Source organism: Lupinus angustifolius, chromosome LG11 (genome assembly GCF_001865875.1).
Source record: "Lupinus angustifolius cultivar Tanjil chromosome LG11, LupAngTanjil_v1.0, whole genome shotgun sequence".
Classification (NCBI taxonomy): domain Eukaryota; kingdom Viridiplantae; phylum Streptophyta; class Magnoliopsida; order Fabales; family Fabaceae; genus Lupinus; species Lupinus angustifolius.
In genome coordinates, this window is record NC_032019.1 from 26,038,422 (window position 1) to 26,062,090 (window position 23,669).

At 34.3% G+C, this 23,669-nt stretch overlaps 1 protein-coding gene across 1 annotated transcript in view; it reads left to right on the forward strand.

Moving 5' to 3' along the window:
* Window positions 1-23,547, forward strand: part of LOC109361099 (alpha carbonic anhydrase 1, chloroplastic) — a 102,285-nt gene extending 78,738 nt beyond the window's left edge. Inside the window, exon 7 of the mRNA XM_019606420.1 lies at window positions 23,317-23,547. The gene's annotated coding sequence lies outside the window, so the exon portion shown is untranslated. The remainder of the gene's footprint in view (window positions 1-23,316) is intronic.

Sequence of the window (23,669 nt, forward strand, 5' to 3'; positions counted from 1 at the left end):
TGAATGAATTTATCCTTTGATAGCCCCTTTGAGACTTTTACTTCTTTCATTGTTACTTAGCTCATTAAAAGCTTATAAGTGAAAAATCATGATTACCTTAGGGAATTTTGGAGCTTTGGATTTGTTTTGGGAATGGTTATTAAGTAAGAAAGGGTGCATTGTTCTTAAAATCTTGTGGATTCTTGGTTATGTCTTAATGATGGTTAATACAATTGCGTACATACGTGTTCCTAAAAAAAGATGAAAATGAAAAAGAAAAACAACAAAAAGAGAAACAAAAGTGAAAAAAGGTGGAGTAAGGCAAAGAAGATTGGAATTAGAGATTTGGTCATATTTTGGGTTGATTTTTGCTCACTTTTTACTTATTCCCCATTGCTCCTATATTCCATTTGGTTTTACCTACATATCCCATATTTATCCTACCTTGTCCTTGGCCCCATTACAACCTTGAAAAGTCCTTTTGATCTCTATGTGCATGTGCTTATAATGTAAACACTTTAGATAGCATACATTGTGAGGTTCTATCATTTTTGTGACTCGCCTCTTGGTTTGATTGGTTTCGTGGCATACATGAATTCATTGGATGATGTTCATGGATATCTTGATTTGATTCTTTACTCTTGTGTGTTTCATTTTGCCCATTTCATTGTGAAGTATGTAATTTTCTTAGGTGTTTCATTTTCTAGTTTTTGTGACCTTGCATGACTCACTTTGATGCATATCGGTTAGCATAACCTTATTTCTTGATTTTGCCGGGGAGTGCAAAAGGTTAAGTGTGTTAGCATAGCCTTATTTCTTGATTTTGCCCAGGAGTGCAAAAGGTTAAGTGTGGGGGTATTTGATGAGCAATATATTACACACTATTCATAATCTTAATTTAGCATGATTGATGATTCTTGGTGCCTAATGGACTTTGTTTGACATGGTTTAGTGTTTTAGACTTTATTGGACTAATATTCCTAAAATGAGTTAATTTGGGATTATTTAGCCTGATTAAATCTAATATCATTCTCAGATCATATTTGGCACCAATGGCATTTTGGGCATAATGGAAGTGGAGGATATGTGTTGAAGTGAATATTGTATTTTTATTTTGGGAGTTTTTTTTTTGTAAATGCAGTTTTAGTTTTGGGCCCATTGATTAGGGCCCATTTTCAGTTTTACTATTTGAAAATGAGGGAACCCGAATTCCACATTCACTCTACACATTTCACTCATTTTAGAATTCCGTTTTCTCTTCTTTTGCTCTGCTAGGGTTTCACATGTTCTTCATTTTTGGTTTTCATTCATCTTCATTTTCAGTTTCTTTCTTCCAATCAATGGAAGGCTAAACTTGTAGACTAAATTCCTTTGGTATTGTATCACAATTCTTGAGGTTTTGTTATTAATGCATGCTGAATATGGTTTGCTTAATGCCATTGCTTAGAAACTGGTTGGTTGAGTTTATCTTCACTTAGTTGATTTACTCTCTCTAGTTCATGAATGCTTAGTTCGTGTGAATTTGTTAATCGTTTCATACTTATACTGATTTCGCCTAGTTAGAGGTTTAGGTTCTGGAACTTTGAATTGATTATCGCTTAGTTAATTGATTCTCAACAAATTCGGAAGTTAATGGTTGGAATCTGAAAATAATCTTTTGAAACCGAGGATTGAGTTGTGAATAAACGAACCAAAGGGATTTAGCCGTTTTATTACATTGCTTAACTACTGTTTTTGAATTTAATTTATGTTCATACTATCCAACAACAAAAACTCCCTTGTGTGCGTGAATGTAAGGTGTTTGAAGGTTTGCTTGAAAGATAATCCTTGGGAAACGACCTAGGAGTCACTTCCTAGTACTGCAGTTTTTATTTTTTATATTATTTGTATCGGGTACGGCCTCGATCAAATACTTTGTTTAATGAACAAATATTCCATTGTCCACTTGATTGATTTGTAGACCAAGAAAGAATATATGCTCTACCATCATCGACATTTCAAATTCACATTTCATCAACTCAGAAATGTTCTTGCATAAAACATCATTACTAGCTCCAAATATGATATCATCAATATATATTTGCACTAATAAAATGTATTTTTCATATTTTAGAATGAAAAGTGTTGTATAAACCTTCCCCTTGCAAAGACCTTTTCCAAAAGAAACGTGCTTCACATATGATACCAAGCTCTAGGAGCTTGATTTAAACCATATAAATTTTTTTAATTTGAAAACAGGATTTGGAAATTTGTAGTTTTCAAAACTGGGAGGTTGATCCACATACTCTTCTTCATGAATAAAACCAATCAAAAACATTCTTTTCACATCCATTTGAAATAACTTGAAATGCATGATTGATGTAAAAGCTAAAAGCATTCTTATTCATTCTAACCTCTCCACAGGAGCGTATTTTTCATCATAATCAATACTTTCTTCTTGATTATACCCCTTAGCTATTAATCTAGCTTTGTTTCTTATAATTAAGTCGGACTCATCTAGTTTATTTCAAGAACCCACGTAGTTTTATTATAGGATGATCATTGGGTCTAGGGAGCAAATCCCAAACTTTATTTCTTTCAAATTGGTTTTTCTCTTCTTGCATAGCTAAAGACCAATGTTAATCCTCAATAGCCTCTTTAATTCTCATGTGCTTAATTTTAGAAACAAATGCAAAGAAATTTTAAATATTACACAAGGAATTTCGGGTTACCACTCCTTTAGATATATAATCTATTACATTGTTCATTGGGTTGTCCTCTTTGGTTTTCCATGCTTGTGGCATTCCTTCAAGCTCTTGATTTGTGTTTTTCTCCTCTTGAATAAATTTTTCAGATTCTTCGTCCTTTGTGTATACATCCTCAAGTGCACCTACAAGATCATCACACATGCCTTTCATGTCCTTTTTTGGTGAAAATTCATCATATACAACATGTATAGATTCTTCCATAGTAAATGTTCATTTATTATATACTCGATATGCTTTTCTATGATTAGAATAACGTAGAAATATTCCTATATCCACTTTTGAATCAAATTTGCTTAAAGGATATTTTCCATTACTCAAAATAAAGCATTTGCATCCAAAAGCATGAAAATGGAAAATATATGGTTTTCGACCCTTATAAAGTTCATAGGGTGTTTTGTTGAAAGGATTTTAATCGGTTTAGGGTTTTGCAAGTTTTAGAGTGATGAGTTATGACTTTATCTATTTACTCCCTTTCGAGTTCCATTAACCGTACCAAAAGGTTGGTCTCTTTATATTAAGTTAACTATACCAATTCTTATGAAAGGTTGGTATCAAAGTTAACCTTACCATTTCTTGGGAAAGGTTGGTGTCATAATAAACTACGCCATTTCTCACGAAAGGTTGGTTTAAAGAATAAAAAGAGTAAAACAATAAATAAATTGTTAGTTGCGGAAAAGTAAATGACAGAAAGTAAATGCAGGAAAATAAAAGAGTTAGTAGTTAGTTATGGAATTTAAATGACTGAATGTAAATAAATAAAAGTGACAATTCATTGATTGAATTGAACCTTTTGTATGTTGTTCCCATTCACAAAGTTATAAACCATGAATATGATTAGAATGATGGAATAATTTCTTGAACAATATCAACATGAGACTTTATGCATGTTATGTATTATACCTTGGTTAAACCATACACCATGTCTTAACATTCCCCCTAGTGTCCTAGCCTAGAAAAGATGATTTTCAAATCTTGTATAATACACTAAACAACAGTTAACTGCCACTCGTTGGAGTAGGTTGTCATAGCCTACTTCATGCTCCGTTAACATTGCTCAGCCTTGAATACAAGTTTCTTTAAATAGATGCTTGAAAAGGCAAGTGAACTAAGGTGTATGGTCTACTTTTTAGTTCACTTGTCAAGACTTTAAGTAGAAGCATTTTTGGATCTTTAACTCAAGTTTTAGGTGATCAATCAAAAACCGCATTATGAACTTCTTAAAGAATCAATATAACCAAAATAATAACTTTTATAAATGAAGAAGAATATAAATAATGCACGACAATGACACCATAGTACTAATTTTGGAGCATTAGCCATCCAACCAAAGATTAGATGCTTTTAGTTTCAAATGAGGTTACAAAATCATGTTTTTGCACCTCATTTGTCAACTCCATTCCCTCTCAAATTCTATTAAATAAAAGCCTAGGAATTGCCTAAGAACAACCTATGAAAGAGTGGAACTGGAAATGGAGAAAAAATGATATGTACAATGGTTAAAAGTGGTGGAAATGTGACGTTTATTTATAGGCCATGGTGTTGCCTGCTTTGGGCGCCCAGCTGCTAGGTTTGGCCGCCCAGCTGGCGGCTTTTCTGACCCTTGGAAAGCTTGGTTGGCCAACCTATTGTGGGCTAGGTTATATGTATGGTGACATTTCCTACTTGATTGTCATAGCCTATGTCATGAATGAAGTTATGTTCTTGATCTTCAAGTAAAAGGATGACAAGTTGGTTTGAGACTTGGCCTAGCTTTCTTCATGTGAAGGTTTGGTGTGTTTGGTTGGGAGCTAAGGTCCTCTTTGTCCATGCCTAGCTGCTGGACTGGTTTCTTCATGGTGAAGCAACCTACCATTCTTCAAGCCAACACAACCTTTTTCCCCATGGTTCTTGAATTAATTTTAGTTGGTTACTTGGCACTTTAAACATGATTTCTTCAAGTCAAGGTAAGCTTTTGAGTTATGCATTTTTCTTGGCACACCTAACTTTGATTTCTTCAATGTAAGGTAAGGTATCTTTCTTCCAGCTGAAGCAATCTTTTTGGCTACAAGCTCAGCATATAGCATGTCATGCTTAGCTTGTTTGTATTCTTGGCTATTTATGAATTAATTCTTTTTGGTACATTCTCCTACAAACTTTTACTTTTTGTCATTTACATTTCCACAACTAACATTTACTTTTTGTCATTTAAATTTTGCAACTAACAATTTATTGCGTTTATTCTTTACCAACCTTTCATAAGGAAGTAGTTTGGTTAATAAAAGGAAATGGAAATAAATATAACTCATTATTGATTGTGTTAATTTTCTAAATTCATACCAAGAAACAGTTGTTGGAATTTATTCCACAAAACCGAGATGGTATGAAGTTGTTAATAATTCAATAAAGATGAGTTCTTGATCAAATGGAATATTCTTGAAACCATTATGTCGGTGTTGGAAGTTCTTTCCAACAAAGTCGAGATGACGAACAAAGAATAAACCATTCACTAAATAAATCGATCGGAAACTGTCTCAGGCTAAAAACTCTTTCAACAATAGCTCAAACCGGATCTATATCACTATTGATTTGAGGGATTGTTGGTTGTGGGGTGTATGAGTATATATAAGGATAAAAGAACTTGGAAAAGGTAGACGAGTGAAGGCGCCACAAGCTTGATTGCTTGATAAGCCTAGTGAATTTCGCCACAAGGAATAAGAACCTTGATAAGAAATGATCTTGGTTCAACCAAGAAACTAGGAGAATTCTCAACTAGCAAAGGAATAATTTTCCAAATAAAATTCAAGTTATCTTATTTCCATTTGTTGTTTGGTACAAATAGAGGGGGAATCCGGCTAGGCCTTTTACCCATGTGCAAAATGATAAATTACATTCATTGGTTGCTCCTAATTGTTTCCCCCATGTGTTAATTCGGTCAAGCCTTAGGTTTAGTAGACTTTCCTAATTTGTTTTTCCCATGTGCTGATTTGGCTAAGCTTTAGGAGTGATGTCTTTCCTAATTCCTTTCTCCATGTGCTCATTCGCCTAGAGCTTTGCAAGAATGCACCTTCATAGTGTTGAATGTTCAAATTCGAATTTGGGAGCTCTTGGAATGAATAAGGAATTAAATTCTTGCCTTCATAGCTCTTCATTATGGCTTCAATCTTCTTTAAGGCAAATTCAAATCAGATTTGATTCTCCATTTTGAATTCAAATGCTCCACCAGATAAGGAAAGAAATCCTTGGCCATTTTCTTGCTTGATTCATTAAGGAAAGATTTGTCATGATCGGAAATTTTACACGTCTAGGCCAAGAAAGGAAAGATTTGTCATGATCTTCTCCCTTTTGAAATTCACACGCCTATGCCAAGTAAGGGAAGATTTGCCATGATCCTCTTTAAGGTAAATTCAAATGAGATTTTATTCTCCATTTTGAATTTAAACGCTCCACCAGATAAGGAAAGAAATCCTTGACTATTTACTTTGCTTGATTCAATAAGGAAATATTTATCATGATCTTCTCCATCTTGAAATTCACACGCCTATGCCAAGTAAGGAAGGTTTTTATGGCATTCAAATGAGATTGGATTCACACGTGCTCTTTCAAATTAGGCAAGGGTCCATTGTGTCTTCAAGGGGTGGATTCACGACTGGATTAGTAAGGGGTTCCCCTTGATTTGTACCTGGATTACATGGTTCTTAATGCAATTTATTACAACTATAAGTTGAAGTACTCAAAGCTGAAAAAGGCAAATAATGACTATTCTTTCAAATAAGGAAGGGAAATAATTTCTAAACTACATGTGGGTATGATAATCTCCACTTATTAAATGGGACTTCCAAATGCCTCAAGTGTTCCCTCCTTGGTCGTGGCCAAATTGGGCTACTTCTTTAAAAATGGTGCAATGTATGGACCTGATTTCCTTGTTGGGCCTTGTTGATTCTGCCACTTCCTTTATTAACAGGTTGAGAGTTTGGCATGCTTTCTTGGTTCTGGACCGGGTCATGGCCCCTCCTAGCCCACTTAGTTCTTCCTTGTTGATGGGCCTTGGTAGGTTCATATCACTTAGTGAAATTAGCAATTTTTCGTTTATGCTTATGTTCTCTTTTTCTAAAGATAAGCATTTTTCACAATAAGGTATCATATTCATTTTTTAAGGAAAATCACAAGATGAATTAGCATATATTAGATCTAAGGTTTCATTTTGGAGTTTGAGCTCATTTTGGAGTTTGAGTCACCTTGGTCACCTTGCTCACTGTTTTTACATGAATTGTGATTTTGAGTCATTAACCAATGTTGGGTCGATTCTTCATCATCTGAAGTGCTTGATGTTGCTTCTTATCCGAGCACATCCCATACAACATAGCTTTATTGGTCTTGATGTCCCTTGAGTCATTCTTATCATTTTCAACTCTTTTGAGATAAGTAGGACATGTGAATTTTATGTGTCCTACCTTCGCGCATTCACGACAAGTGATTTAGTGTTTTGAGGACTTGCCCCTTTTTGTTGAGTCTTTTGTGTCTCTTCTTTGAAACTTTCTGAATCCTCCTATTTTATTTAGAAATTTTATAAATTTGTTTACTAGGATAATCATAGTTTCATCATCAATATCGGACGAATCAAATTCCTTTTCATTTTATTTATCCTCTATTACATTTGTATTTGAAGTTGTAGCCTTGAGGTAAAATCCTTTCTTCTTCTTGTCTGATTCTTCATGTCGAGTTAAGCGTCCAAGCTCCATCTCATGTTGTTGTAGCTTTCCAAAAAGCGTTGCAAGTGACAATGAGTCTAAGTTCTTGGATTCCATAACTACAGTCACTTTTGGTTTCCATGCCTTGTGAAGACATCTTAAAAATTCGTTAATAAGCTCACCATTTACGAACACATTATTTGAAGCAACAAGATGAATAACAATATGAGTAAAACAATTTTGCATATCATTTATAAATTCATTTGGGGACATAGAAAATAGTTCATATTCATGAGTTGATGCATTTAATGTAGCATGCTTAACCTCACTTGTGCCTTCATGGGTTACTTGTAAAGTATCTCACATTTTTTTGGCACTTTTGTTTATAAGTTTGAGATGTGATGATATTTTTAGCTTATAAATTGTGTTCTACTTTTCTCTTTTCATCATGGGTCCACAAACTCTTATGTTTTTCTTTTGTTTCACCATCCACTAAATTTAGTGGAACGTGAGGTCCATTTTGCACGACCTGTTAAACGTCCATGTCTATGGACTCTATGAATATCCTCATCCTCACTTTCCAATAAGCATAGCCCTCTCGACTAAAAAACAGACGATGATTGATTGAGGAACCTTCATCGTCGAATGGAATGGATTCATAGTGCCCATGCTTGATATTCCTATGATCACACAAATTTAGGTATTAATCAAGCACTAATTCGAACTAGTGTTGATGACACTTGTTGGATAACAAGGATTGTAACACACCTAGAGGGGGTGAAAAGGTGGTTTCGTTTACGATTAAAAACATCCCGATTAACAAAATTACAAAATTCTCTAGTTAATCGATTAAATCCTAGTTTAATTGATTAACTCGATCAGATTCTTGAAAATCATTAATTCTTGACATAACGATATGCAATGATCAATATGCTATTACATGCATTTAGCAATTGAATTTATGCAATTAATCATGCCATGACAATTATGCAATAGTCCTAATATGAGTTCAGTTCAAGATAATGGAAACTGATAATGGCATAAATGTAAAAGAGTAGGGATAAGAAAAGTTGACACAGTCGATTTTAAATTGGTTCGATTGTCAATCACTGCAACCTACATCTAGTCATGTCCTTCTAATTTGGAAGGTTTTCTTTCACAATGAGGAAATTGAATGTTCTTACAAATGATCTTCCACCAAGAACTTCTTGGACCTAGCTTCTAATAGATAGTCTCACCACTTCTAGGTTAGGATTTCTCTGAATTCTTCTCCCTTTCAATGGTAATACCTCATATCTTAAGAAATGAATTACAAATCGAATCACCATCATGTGTACAATTATTTTGCACCTTTTCTGGTGCTAGTATACACTCAAATTAGAATATCTAAAGTATAAGTAATTCTATAAATATCATAGAAAAAGACTAGAAAGCAGTACATAAAAAGGAATTATCATATTTTTTTTTTCATTATACATAATATAATTCACAAAATTATAAACAAAAAATTTAGTTATTTTGACAAGCGTGGTAGCATCCCAAATTTCAGCACTCTGCTTATATCTAAGTGCATACATATATATAATTATATATAATATTCTCTTAAATAATAGTGATCTGTGTGAAATCCTTTTGTCGTGTACAAATGATAAATCAGTAAGAAGTCGACTTACATGAGTTATAGATCAATAGCGAGAGGGCTAACCAATGAGTCATGAATCATGGAATTTCATTAAAAAAATTCATGATTTAGTTTTCGACATGCATTAGAGTTATATCATGAAGTGAGAATGAAAAATAAGTGAATTAGAAACTTAGTTAAAAGTTTCATAAATTTTAGGATTTACCCGTTGTCGGGTACATCTATCGTCACAGAACCTTATTTGAATTGGCTCGATGAGCCTTATGATTAGCATAAGTTGATACTATGTTATTAATATTGAGTTTATAAAGACTTATAGGGTCATTATTGAAGTTATGAGTTTTAAAATATAACTCGGACAATTTTTTTAAAATTGTCAACCATCTTATTGACAACCTTGCCTGTGAGTACCTAAAACTTTTCTAGTAGTCCTATGAAAGTATGAACTATCATCCATACTTATCTAGACAATGTTTAACATTATATTAAGGCATCTTAGAATACAAGAAACTCATATATATAGCACAAAGAGTATCAACCATGCATGATCAATAACTTAAGTGCCAAGTCACCTCCTAATTACATCATTAAGGGTCATTACCATTATAAATTCGTTTTGGGTATCTAAAACACCAATCTAACACTTTAAACCCACTATGAATACCCATAGCCATCCAAGGGACTGTTCAAAACACAAAAAATTAGGAGACAAACACATTCATCTTCTTCCTCTGTTTCTATCCATGTCCATGTGCTCTAAAGGATGAGGGAGGTTGCTTTCTCTTCAATTGTTCTACATCCAAAGGTTGTTCTAGCCTAATTAAGGTATGAGGAGCCCATTTCAAAGATCAAATCGTGTAAATTCCTTCATTTTGATTGTCTAATTTCTGTTTAAAAAATCCAGCACCTAAGGTGGTATAGTCTAGCTTGATCATGTCATAGATTGAATTCCTTACCACCATTTTGAGTGGTTGTTGAACCCATAGCTTTTGTTTTGAGTTTGCATGTTGGTAGTCTTCTGTTTTCAGAGTTAGGGTTTCATTCGGGTGATCATTGACCCATGAAACCATTTCTGAAGTTGTGATCCTCTAATGATCTCTAGCAAAATCTACAACCTAGGTTTTACTATCATGTGTTGTATCTTTAGGACTAATTTTCCATTGCATGCATGTGTTCTAAAATCATTTGATGTTATGTATTCATGAGTTTAAATAATTTCCCATAGTTAGAATTCTGTTTATGGAAGTTGGGAAGCCATTGAAACAGCCTCAAGGACCTTGAACTTGATGGAAAACCCTTGATCCTTGTTTTAGTGATTGTGTGAGTTTTCAAACTCCAAATTGAAGGAATGAACAATCCATTTGTTCGGTTTTCAAAGCCCTACTTGTGAATCTCATTCTTGTGGATAAAATTTCGGACTCTCCACTGTTTGCGGATGAGAATGAAAGCAATCCTAAAACTTGTACTCTTAGCAACCTTAAATTTGGCCTATGAGTTGGCCAATGCTTTGAGTTTTATATTGATGAGAAAATCTGGGCAGGCATGAGTCCGAACATTCATTAGTATTTTGTTTCCAAGTGATTATGTGTTGGGCTCAAAATTCCATAGGATCTTGCAACCTATACATTCAGCTATACATCCTTGTACTCTAAGTAAACTCATCTTGCTTGATATCCAAGCACTCCATGTTCTATCTTGTCCTTGCACAAATATTATGGATCACTGATTGTATGCATTAGTGATTTCTAGAAAACGGTGTTGTTGCCCATTTAATTAGATTCATTTTTATATAAGATTTGTCATGTTTGAATAAGTAGAGAGTAAGTTATGCCCTATTTACTAAACTAGTCTCTTTTGTCTCCAAAACTGTGAACAGTCTTAAAGATCACTTCAAAACTATGCCTTCCAGTCACGATCTTAGAGCTTATAAATACATATCATTTTCCTTATCAAAACATATATTCTGTTTTGGACTAGTCTTGTAGGAAGTTATGGCGATCTATAATGATGCCTTCAAACATATGTCATCCAAACCCTAAACCGAAATCCATAAAATACCAAACTTTTGCCTTTGTCTAGTAGCGTTTCAAATTGATCAATATTGTATGTTTGCATTTATCCATCTGAGAGTTAGGCTCTCTACACTAAGGTAATGTCTTGCTACCTTGCAGTTGAAAGTTATGGTGGGACATCACTTGTTGATCAACCCATAACTCCTAGCCTGAATATCCAATTTCATTCAAACTAATTTAATATGAACAATATTGTATAATGGTTTCATTATGTGAAAGTATAATATAATTCCTATGTATGAGTCAAATTAGGACAATTCTAGTTAATTTCTAATAAAGCTATAAGATTCAAAGTCTAACAATTTTAAATAATATCAGGTACTCGTGATACGGGTAAGCTGCGGCAGAATATTATTAATTTGGATGAATTAAAAGGTATGTAGTGGAGTTCTTTAATGTATGAGCTTAAAAATGATACAAAAGATATTTATGCATCTCTGAGCTTGGAAATTAGTGTTTCTATTTTTGTGGCTGCGAGTAACGGGGTATTGAGACCCTTTGACTCGGAAATTACAGTGTGACATTGGTTGGATTATATTTGATATATGACTTTATGTTGGATCTGTGATATTGTTGGATGAGCACGAATATATGTTTGTTTGGAAAATTGAAATGTTTGGCATGCTTGATGTTTTCTTGACGGAATGATTGTGTGATGGTTCAAAGCCATGTGATTTAGCTATATGCTTGATATGATTGTTCAATCTTGATAATGGAATCTTAGTTGATATGACCAATTGAGTAAATTATATTGGTTTTGCATTAGTATTTTTTGATTAGATTGATTATGGAACGAAGGGAGTAGAAATTGTTTTATTAAGTTTTAGCCAGCTAAGGTCTTATGAAAACACACTACATAGTATTTTTTTAGAAAACTAGCCAAGCATTATTTTGGAAAAACGTGTCAGCATGTGGCTTTAAACAAAGGTTGGGTTTTCTATGTTAAAAGAAAGCCATTTGAGAAACCATATTTCTAAGTTTGTTTTCCAAAAAGTTTCAAATTAGTATAAATTGTCTTGACTTACCATAAAATGATTATTTTGGTCAAAACCTTGTTTTAATAAAGTAGTCGCCTTTAGCCGAAAAAGTTTCTTTCGTTCATCTTAAAAGAAACGCTGCCATGTCTTGTATGGGTCATAAGATCAATATCACTATGTCTAATTTTGGTAACATAGTCTACGAGAAGATACGACACTATAGATTTTGTATCAGAAACTAGATGGTTACCCTGTCTACGTGACTATGGTGACCTCTGACACCCCTTGAAATTATTGTGTTCAGGGTGATACAAAGACTATCTTTGTTGACTAGTGGGTAGACCGACGTTACTGGGTGCATGGTATTTCACCTATGAGTTACCAATAGTTGGCACGATGTTGTAGTCATCTTGTTCGCTTCCTATAAACAACATAGAACTGGTCAAGCTCGACTAGTGTCGGTATCATTGTTGTTAATGATGTGATAGGGGCCCTATTAGGAGTTGTTTCTCCATGCACTCATTAAGAGAGTTGATAGTTGTGTCAAAATAGACACAATAAATATTCATACATCATGATATTAACATTCCACATTTGATTACATCCATATGATAATCATTAAACTATAGCTGCTATGTGAATATGATATCTTATGTGTTGTTTATATACTATATATATGGAAGTATTTACACTCCTAAAATGTTAGGGAGTATGTGACATCATGGAAAATGGCCATGCCATCGTCCGAATGACGTAACACCCTGTATTACATTTCATCCTTGACAAGTCAAGAGTTTAATATTTCTTTTGAAGGATTTGCCAAGACAATTTGTATTCCTTTTGGAGTTCAAGTTCAGTGGTATATGAAAAATATTTTTGGAATATTTTATTTTCACAAATTTGAATTTGACATTGCTTGCGCCATATATCATTTCTTCATTCGCTTACTTATTTTAACTCTGCTGAGACAGGATGTTACAATAGTAGTATTAGAGCAGTTCTTTCCTTCCAGCTTAGCGTATGGCCTTACATACCTCTATTGTGTGTCTCTATTAGTCAGAGGATGGAGTAATTAGGGATATGGGTATTGAACAATACCTTGTGACATGATAGGTTAACCACGAGTCTCCTTAATATCACTCCCAACATTCGATAGCAAATCTATTCTTATTCTAAGTATATTATACAGGTTCAATTGGTACATTTTGCAGTGGAGAAAGAACCATTTACTCATGCTGGCTAGGATCGATAGCCACGAAGTGGATAGTGCACCCAAAGGGAAGTGCTACTTCTCAGTATTGGGTAAAATGGGACTAACTGTAACATGAACTTTTGCGGTTCTAGATCAACATATATTTCCCCAACCATAGTTCAACCATGTTTTCTTCTACTTCAACTCATCTCTTTTATCCTTGCGCAATACCTTTGATGCACCTTGACTAGCCAACATGCCTTCACTCTTTTTAGATACTATGGCGCCTGGGTTAAGAGCCATCTACCAATTGGCTCTAATACCAATTGTTGTGCAATGTTGGCCACAAGAAATCAAATAAAGTGCATAGAATAAATAGAAGAGATGAAACAAGAGAATTTGGTAACGAGGTCCGGCCAATTGTGCCTACATCCCTGGGAGCATTGAGCGGCTACCAAGATATTATTAGAGAATAATGATTACAAGTTGTAGCACACCCATGAGCCCACCTACTCATGGATGTTTCTATTTGGTGCTTATATCTGGTGCACATTACAACAAGGGACTTGAGTCCAATATATAACATTGATACTCTACTCTATTCTAATAATAGGCAATGTAGGACTTCATATAATAACATATTTCAAGCATTCCCAACATGGAGATTTCCCTCCATTTCCAACCATCTTGTTGTCAAATCTTGCCTTCAACTTCTCAACCCTTATGTGTAGCTTCCACATCTCTCTCAACCGATTCAAGGTGATGCTTCTATTACTTAGATAATTCACACATAGTGAAATTGAGTCACACTTCTAAACACAACAGAAAATTTTCGTGGGGAGGGTGAGTTGATGGAGCTTATAATTGTGGTCCTAAGGTCCTTAGATTAGAACATGCTCTAGATGCTAAATTTTAGAACTTAGAAAAGAAAGAAAGAAAAGAATGAAATTGAATGAGGAGAATAGAAGTGTATAACATCTGATTATATTTTCATTGAATAGAAGAAGAGGGAATATAATCCTTTTATAGTAAGGGTTACAAATAACAAAATAGAATTTCAAAACTCCCTACCTAAAATTAGGAAGTGTTAGTTAACTCAACTAACACTCAATTATACACATAAAGCTTGGATTATTGGGCTTTTCTAACAAAACTATCCTTGCCCTTGCCATCCCTCACCTTCATAATCAACAATTAAGGTACTCCTAGTATGTCTCAAGACCTCCAATATGTCTTGTTAATTACTCATGCAATATGGTATCCATTCAATCTCCTTCAATATCTCCGGGTATGCAATATTCCATCTCCAAATATTTTTCCTCTATCACATACTCAAATAACCATCTCCACTTTATTAATTCCATTACCAAATACCCTTAACCCACAAAGATCCTAATTCATGTGGTTCTATAAGGCACACTTGGTAGCTAATGGTTAGTCACAACTACAAGGTTTTGTTTTTGCTGATGTGTTTGCTCTAGTTATAAAATTAGCAATTGTAAGAACTTTTCTTAGTGTTGCAACAACTAAAAATTGGACAACGTATCAAATGAATGTTTCCTATGCCTTTCTACATGGTGATTTCCAAGAATAGGTGTAGGTGCAACCTCCTCATGGGTTTCGAAGGTAAGTGAGATACATATTTTTATGATAAATAAAACAATTTTGGCTTAAAACTTGCATGTCAAACTTGGTTTACTACACTCTCTATGCCTTATTTGTAGTTTGTTATAATCAACCCAAAGCTGACTACTCCATGTTTACATTTCCTCATGCATCTTATATCACCGTTTTACTTATCTATGTTGATGATATTGCAATTACATGAGAAGATCCAATAATTATTTCACTTATTGAAAAATACATTCCCAACTTGTTTAACATGAATGATCTTGAGTCATTGATATATTATTTGGGTGTTGAATTAGCACACTGTAAGGCTAGAACTTTTCATAACAAATGGAAATATGCATTAGAAATTTTGCAGGACACTAATCTTCTTGCAATTAAATTAGTTGCATCTCTATTGGATTAAAGTAAGCCATCTAGATATAATTCATTCGGTGAACTTTTGTCACAATTTATGTCTTCTCCATTGAACACGCACTGACAAGAAGCTCTTCGAGTGGTTAAATACATCAAGTCTGCCCTAAGGAATCTTTATCTCAATTGACTCTTCTTTACTCCTCCATGCATATTGTGATACAGATTGGGCTTCTTATCCAACTTTTACATGATCAATCACTGAGTATTGTACTTTTTTAGTCGAAGTCTGCTATCTTGGAGAACTAATTAACAATTACCACAATTTTCCGCTCCACCTCCGAAGTTGAATATTGTGTTATGGCAATGATGTTAGTGAAATGACATGGTTGCAAACTCTTCACCAGTTAAGCATTTCACCACATCCTCAATCTTGTGATAATCAAATTACCCTCCATGTAGCAAATAATCATGTTTTCCATGAGCTAACAAATCATGTAGAAATTGATTGTCATTTGGTTTGAAACAAAAATTCAAAGAGGTCAATCTTATATCTTCACTAATAAGCAAGTAATAGATATTTTTATAAAGGCTCTACCAGCTTCACATAGTCACTTAACTTCCAAGCTCATGTACCTTCCTCAATAGTGAGCTTGAGGTGTGTGTGTGTGTGAGAAGAAAGAATATTGATTATTTTGATGAGAATATATGTTAGTTCACACTCAAGAAAATTGATTATTTTGATGAGAATATATGTTAGTTCACACTCAAGAAAAATCAATGAATTTTGTATTCTTCAGCTCTTGGTATAGATGTCAAGTTTTTTTATACTATGAATATCTTATTCTTCTTTAATTTTATTATTTCCTTCTATAGAAAATTTGTTGCTATGTAGTTGATTAATTTCCATTTTGATGGGGGGGTTACAAAATCCAAGATATGATATCGATATAGAAAATTTGTTGCTATGTAGTTGATTAATTTCCATTTTGATGCAATATAACAAAATTTAGGTGCATTTGATAAGCTTGTTGGTAAATTATAAGTATCCATTAATATGCCTGATTTTTACATTTATAAAGGTGCATTTTTAAGGAAAAGTAGGAGATATTAATATAGATAGAAAAAATTACTCATTGAAACAATTGCACTGACATTCTCCTTCAAAGCACCAAGCTAATGGGCGTTTGTAAGTTACTTCTGCTATCTCGTTTCCTCTATATTCTGCACCACATACACGTGTTTTAAATTGTGTTTCCAATGTATTGTTTATCGTAACTGTAGAATATTATGGGAAAATCCCAATTGATGTGTTTTCTGCAAAAGACCATAAAGTGATTGTTTGTAGGAAAACTTAATAACATTAGTGGATGAAGGATAAATTTGAAGAAAGAGAAATCAATCAGCCTATGATTAGTCTTTCTGCTTAAATAGAGGGTGAAACCCTGACACACAAAATCGAGTTACATGCACGCTCTTAAGTTTAGGATAGTAGGGACTTAAATTCTAGTGATGAACATGATAGCTAGAACGTTGTTAGGAGTAGAATAGCAAAATGGAACTTAATAGAATAGTTTTTTGGATTATACTCTCCTCGTCCTTAAGTCCTAACAATTGGTGTATTTCATTGAGAGTTGTGTCTTGAAAAGGGTTATCTATAGGCTAGATTATGATATATTACCAAATAATGATAGATGAGTGAAACCGCCAAAAAGAGAAAGGACTACATCGAGTCAGTGTCGATAGAGTAAAAGTCATCGTGGACGTCGACCCTTAAAGGGTTAGCAATGTTAGGAGTCTCACATTGAGTAAAATAACAAACTCAATGTGGTACTAAAATCATGAAGCTCTCTCACCTATTAGACTAATTTTTTGGGTTAGGCTATCCTCATGTATTTTAATCTAACAAACCTTTATTTAGTGGTAGCTCCGGGTGGCCGGAAATATAAATTAACATAAAATTTATGAAGGTTATCTTAAATGAAATTTTGATTTATTGATGTCATCCATCATTTCGAAAGATAATTAGTTTCAAAATTTAAATATGATTATCTAAAAACCTCTCTTAGCTTTGTTTATATCATGCTGACTTAACTAGTAGGTGATTGTGGTTTTTGAGCCAATTTTGGCACAATGTAAAAAACTCAAAATAAGCGTAAAAGGACACATGAAAATGAAAATGCTTAACCTTAAAAACCAATCAAGTTCAACTTATTTTCTATGGTTTGAGTTAGACAAATCTTTTGATTAGGATGGATTTGAGTTAAAAAGTATCATATATTAAGTACGGACCAAATTTTATTTTGTAGAAAATAAACTTATCAGAAAATCTTTGAAGAATTGTTTTGGGGGAAACTGATAGGTATAAAAATAATGTCATCAAAAAATCATAAGATTTCTATTATGATAAATTGATTCTTAATTTTTTTTCATTTTGTAAAATTTGGTCTATATCAAGGGATCAAAATGTCCCGTCAAAATATATTAAGGAACTAAGTTGTATAGGAGAAAAATCTTGGAAGTTTATTTGATAAAAAAATTTAAAGACAATTGTCTTTGAAAGAAATTTATAAAGTGAAATTTTATGGACAAAATTAGGTTTAAAAGAAATGATAACAAAATTGCCTCAATAGTTGAAGGGACTCTCTATTGGCTTGAAAAAAAAAACAAATTGAAATTTAATATTTAATTTTATTTCTTTATTGAAAGCTGTAAATAGTTTCTATTTGAAAGTTGACCAATATGGTAGTAATATTAATTTTTTAACAGTACAATTATTTTTTTCTTCCATAATTGTCATGCAATATTAAGAATTGTTTACTTATTCTTTGCACTCAATTAATAAGAATATTTTTATATAAAATAATTAATTAAATAAGAATTATGAAAAGCGTTCACAAAATTCTCTAGTAGAATAACGTAAAAATGAGGAAGCAAGTTTAAGATACTGAAGAGGTATACATTTAGGGTTGCTCTGTCACGGTCTCACGGACTCCTTAAACTGAAATGCATAAATGGGTTATGCTTGCATCAATTTATTTATCACTATTAACTATCTACGATTATTTTTTTCAATATAATTTTTTTTTATCAATGACTATAAAGTAAATGTAATAAACAAGAGCATGTGTATAAATAGTGACATTAGATCATCATTTTCCTAAATAATAAAATATAGATGTGTGAAGATTTCAATCACTTCTATGATTATGGAGAGGGACATATCAGGTTTGTGTTACTTCAATCACTTATAGATGTGTGAAGATTTCAATCACTTTTATTTATATATTTTTATTCTTTTAAATTTTTATAGCATTTTACTTTTGTATTTAAAGTTCATTGTGCAATTTTTGTACTCTTTATATGATATATTTGTCCATCCTTTCAAATTTCTTTCTACAATTTTAATGTCTAAAATGAAGTGCGTCATTTTGACATGTTTTTTCTTTGTATAAAAATAGTCATATATATTCATTAGATTAAACTTTGGATAATTGTTTATATTAGAAATTAGTATGTCCTACGATCCAATTTAAACACATCTTCCAAATATAGACATGATGTAGAGCTCCATCTTGTCTACCTGACTGAAGATAATAATTACATGGCAGTTCTGGCAGTGCTCTATAAATTGGGTGATGCGTCTGGCTCCATGCTAGGGCCATTTTTGGCGCCTTGGTCAGACCCGTGGCCTGAGTCATGCGCATGGTCAGGTTCATCCTTGGCTCGGTCAGAACCCTGGACCAAGATGCTAGTGAGCATCTCTACACCCCCTTGGGCTATTTTTGGCTCACCATCATGGATCAACATTATGAGTTGTCCAAGGGCATTTTGAGCCCTTTTTTGCCCTAGCCCTAGTCTTAGGACCACTTATGCCTTCAAGACCACCAAGATCAAGGTTAGACTCTTTGAGGTTCATATCACTCCCCCCTTCTTGAAGAGATTTCGACCTCGAAATTGGGTCTTCTTCACCTACATCAAATGGAAACAAACCATTAACATTTTATAAATTATTATTAGATAAATACTTCCCTTGCTTTCGGATGCTTTCTGCTTTGGTACAATCTTTAGCAAATTCTACTTTATTGACTAAGCCATCCATGAGTCCAATCTCAAGACAAGTGATCATTGTCTTAGCTTCCCATCCGTCATCAACTCCTTTGATGATTCCAAGCTCCTGAAAATTTCTAGAAATATTTTTCGGTAAAACAAAGTTAGTTGTGAACATAAATAGAGGTGTAGTGGGTTGTTTGGTTAGAACAACTATTTGATCTTCCACTTTATCCATAAGATATAGTGGCTTTTTCTCTTTTTGTATCTTCTCACTTTCTTTTGTTTTTCTCTCATTTTATTTTTTTTCTAGTGCTATTTTTCTTTTCAAGATACGCTTGTCCTCTAGTACTTGCTCAGGGGGAATGGAGAAAGTATCACCCTCCTTTTGTTGTGTATCAATGTATACTTGTTTGTTCTTCTATCATGTGTTGCCTTTTTGTCATACTGCCGTGGACGACCTAGTAATAAATGACTAGCTTCCATATCCACCACATCACATAGAACCGAATCCTCATAGTTCCCAATAGTAAAAGGAACTTCAACTTGTTTATCAACAAGCATTTCTCCTTCCTCACTCAACCACTGAAAGCGGTATGGAGTGGGATGTGTCTTGGTTTCAAGGTTTAGTTTTGACACCAGCCTTGTACTAGCCACATTGGTGCAACTTCCTCTATCAATTATCAAACAAAACACCTTACCACCAACTAGACATCTTGTGTGGAAGATGTTTCCTCTTTGGTCAGCTTCTTGGTCTTTGATTTGGCTTCCTAATAGCTTCCTCACCACAAGCAAGTCATCTTCAGGAACTTTAGCATCATCCTCCTCATGACCACCCTCTTCATCACTTGAGGCTTCGGATTGAGATTCTATCTCTCCATTAGGCATGATCATTGTCTTCCTTGTAGGGCATTGAGAAGCAATGTGCCCAAGGCCTAAGCACTTGAAACACTTAACATCTCTACTCCTTTGACTTGGGACCAGGGCTAGTTTACCTTGGTTTGTAGTCACGACTCCCTTGGTTCTAGGTGTACCTTCCTTTATTGGACTCTCCTTCTTGAGTTTGTCCACCCACCTTGATGATTGATACTTGGAACTAGAACTAGAAGAGAATTTAGACTTTTTTCGCCTCAATTGCTCCTCTACCTTCATTGCTTGTTGCACAAGATCATCCAACTCCACATAGTGTTGTAACTAAACAATGTCTTGGATGACTTGATTCAACCCATTAGGAACCTTGCCATAGTGGCTTTTCGGTCTTCATGGAAATTAGATCTCAACAAGGCTAATTCCATCACCTTCAAATATTCATCAACACTTTTAGATCCTTGTCTGAGCCTTTGTAGTTTGTTATGAATATCCCTTTGATAGGAGTTAGGAACAAACTGTCTCCTCATGATCAACTTCATATCTTCCCATGTATCAATTGGTTCAACACCAATTCTCCTCCTCTCTTTTTGAAGCTGATCCCACCAAATCATGGCATACTCCTTGAATTCCAAGGCTACCACCTTCACTTTATTCTCCTCATTATAAGAATTGCAATCAAACACTTGTTCAATTTTTAATTCCCACTCAAGGTAAGCTTCCGGATCATTTTTGCCAATAAAGGTTGGAACCTTTATCTTGACCCCTTCTACTTTGTTATCTTCTCTTCTTCTCCATCTCCTTGCTTCCCTCCTTTGTCTACCCCTGCCTCTCTCATCATCCGAGTCACTTGAATACCCATTGGCTCGGTTGTCAAGCCTTCTTTCATATTCCAATTTCATTTGCTCCATTAGCCTTTGGAGTGTTTGGAATTGTGTGGTAATCATGGCATGTAGGGTTGCTCTCCTTGGGGACAATGGAGAACTATCACTCTCGTGATTAGACATTTCACTCAAACTCACGTGTATCACTCACTTTTTGTTTGTGGAAAATGTAGGGAATTGTGTATCACTCAACACTCTATCCTCCACGGCCTTCTTAAGTAAACCAAGTTTTGAACCAAGAATTTTGTGAAAGAAAATCACTCCAACTTCTCAAAATTGGAAGGTTGTGACTTGAGTTACACCTCAAAGAAAGAATTCGACACTTTTTGTTTAGACACTGTTTGGATTCTTTGAACTTTTTGAAGATTCACTTTGACACTTTTTGACACTTTTTGATTTTTTTTGGACTTTTGACACTTTTGAAAGATAAAGATAAAGAAAGATAGATATACTCACGACCAAAAGAAGATTAGTGAACACCAAGCAAAAGACTAGCTCTGATGCCACTTGATGTGAACCTCTTGGGGAAAAGGCTCTTGAAACGATCTATCTTGGTTGGTGTATGGCCTAGGCTCACGGTTGAGTTTAGCCCTTGAGTTAGCAGCGGAAATAACTTGTGTTTGGATAAAAGAAGATGGAAAAGATATGAGGTGGGGCGCCACAAACAATTCAGTTGTTTGATAAGCCAAAGTGATGCTCGCCACAAGAACTTGGTTCTTGATAAGAACTTCTAATGTTGGTTCAGCCAAGAAGGTTTGGAGAATACTCTCACAAGGATATAATCCTTTTTGATTCACAAAGGAATTCAATTTACTTTCAACTCAATTGTGTTTATTTTATAGCAAGAAGCATTACATTTATAGGCATGCCTCTAAGGCTCCCACGGTTTGTAGCTAAGGTGTATGCTTAGCACGCTTACATTGGATACTCTAAAAGCAAATGAATCTACTCCTAAATTAGACTATATACAAGTAGTAAAGGAAATAGCACATGTGTTTCGTGTGCTTTATTACAATTGAAAACAAACTTAATGACTTGGCCTAGGGTGCATGATTGCCACGGTTGGATAGTGATGAACATAGGATTCCCTTTCTCCTTAAGTGCATGGCTCAACCATTAAGTGAAATGATCAAGAGACTTGAATACTCCTTAATGCCCATGGCTAAGCTTTGATGGGCTTCATTGGATTCTTCTAATTTGACACATGGAAATTGTTGGAATTAAGCCTTCTTAATGCTCCTCGGGTACACTTGGACTTGGCATAGGATTCCTTTGCTAAGGAATTAATTTCCCACGGATAAGTGTTGATTAAGGATGCACTAAATAGCATAGGATGTCGTTGGTGCAAGATGGTAGGCTGCCAACGGCTAGGACATGTGCATAATGCACCATTAATGCACCATTAAGGTCTCAAACGACCATATGCAAATTCCACACGAGCAACTTTGCTCCAACAGCTCTGAAATTAACTTAGGATTCCTCTGAATGAATTGTGCCCAGGTGGATTTAGCTCCAATGGTCCAAACATAGTGTTTAAGCCTCATAAATGCTCCATTAAGCTCCTCCACGGTCACTTTGTGATTTCCCTCGAGCAATCTCCTTCCAACGGCTACAATAGTCTTTATTTACCTGCCAAATAATATTAGACAAAGTTAGAATGAGTTTGGTTCACGAAAATAATAAGTTGGTCCAAGCATTAAAGTGTCGGTTACATTTTTAGGCTTGACTTAGTCATCCACGAGTCAATTTTCATTCTGGTCAATTTTTATGGGCAAATTTATTAATAACATGCTTTAATTAAATAAACTAAGTGTTGGACAAAAGTTAGCCCACACATTTATTGTAAAAATTAAATGTTCAATACTAATTAAATTGGCTAGGCCTGACTCAGTCAGGCTACGCCCAGTGCCTGATGCGGCACGCTAGGCGCATGCGCCTCAAATACAATAGTGCACAAAAGCAACAATACAACTCCTCTCACCTTTTTACCAACAAATTAAACAATTTTTTTATTGTAAATAGTTGCTTTGTACTAGTTTTTCATATTATAAGTTGTTTGAAATAAGATTAGTTAATCTTAATACATTTATTCGTAAGTTCTTATTTTGGAAAACAGTTAGAAAACTGTATTCTTTTTGGCAAAATGGCTAAATTTTTTGACCATGCAGGTGAGGACACTCTCCAAGAAAGAACTGGAGCTCCTGAAAGCACCATTGGACCTAGAGTGCAAGCACAACGCAAGGCCTATTCAGCCACTCAATGGTCGCAAAATTGAAATGTACTACAAGCCTAAACATGCATAGGGGGGCTTTGGCTAGACAAACCATATATCATAAATATTTGATGCCTACTGGTTTTGCATAAGAGAGACAACTCCTCTTTTGTTCTAAGATTGAGGTCAAAACATTAAATATAGTTATCTGCTTTTGGTTTGATGAATGCTGTATCCTATCCTATGAATAAATTATTATTGACTTATTGTATAAAGACCAAGGGTGTTCATACGCCTTTATATACAATAACGGTTGATTTCTGCTACAAATGTTTTTACAAGGAAAGATATATTAAAAGGAAACAAGGGTGCCAAATCCTATTACTAATTACAAAAT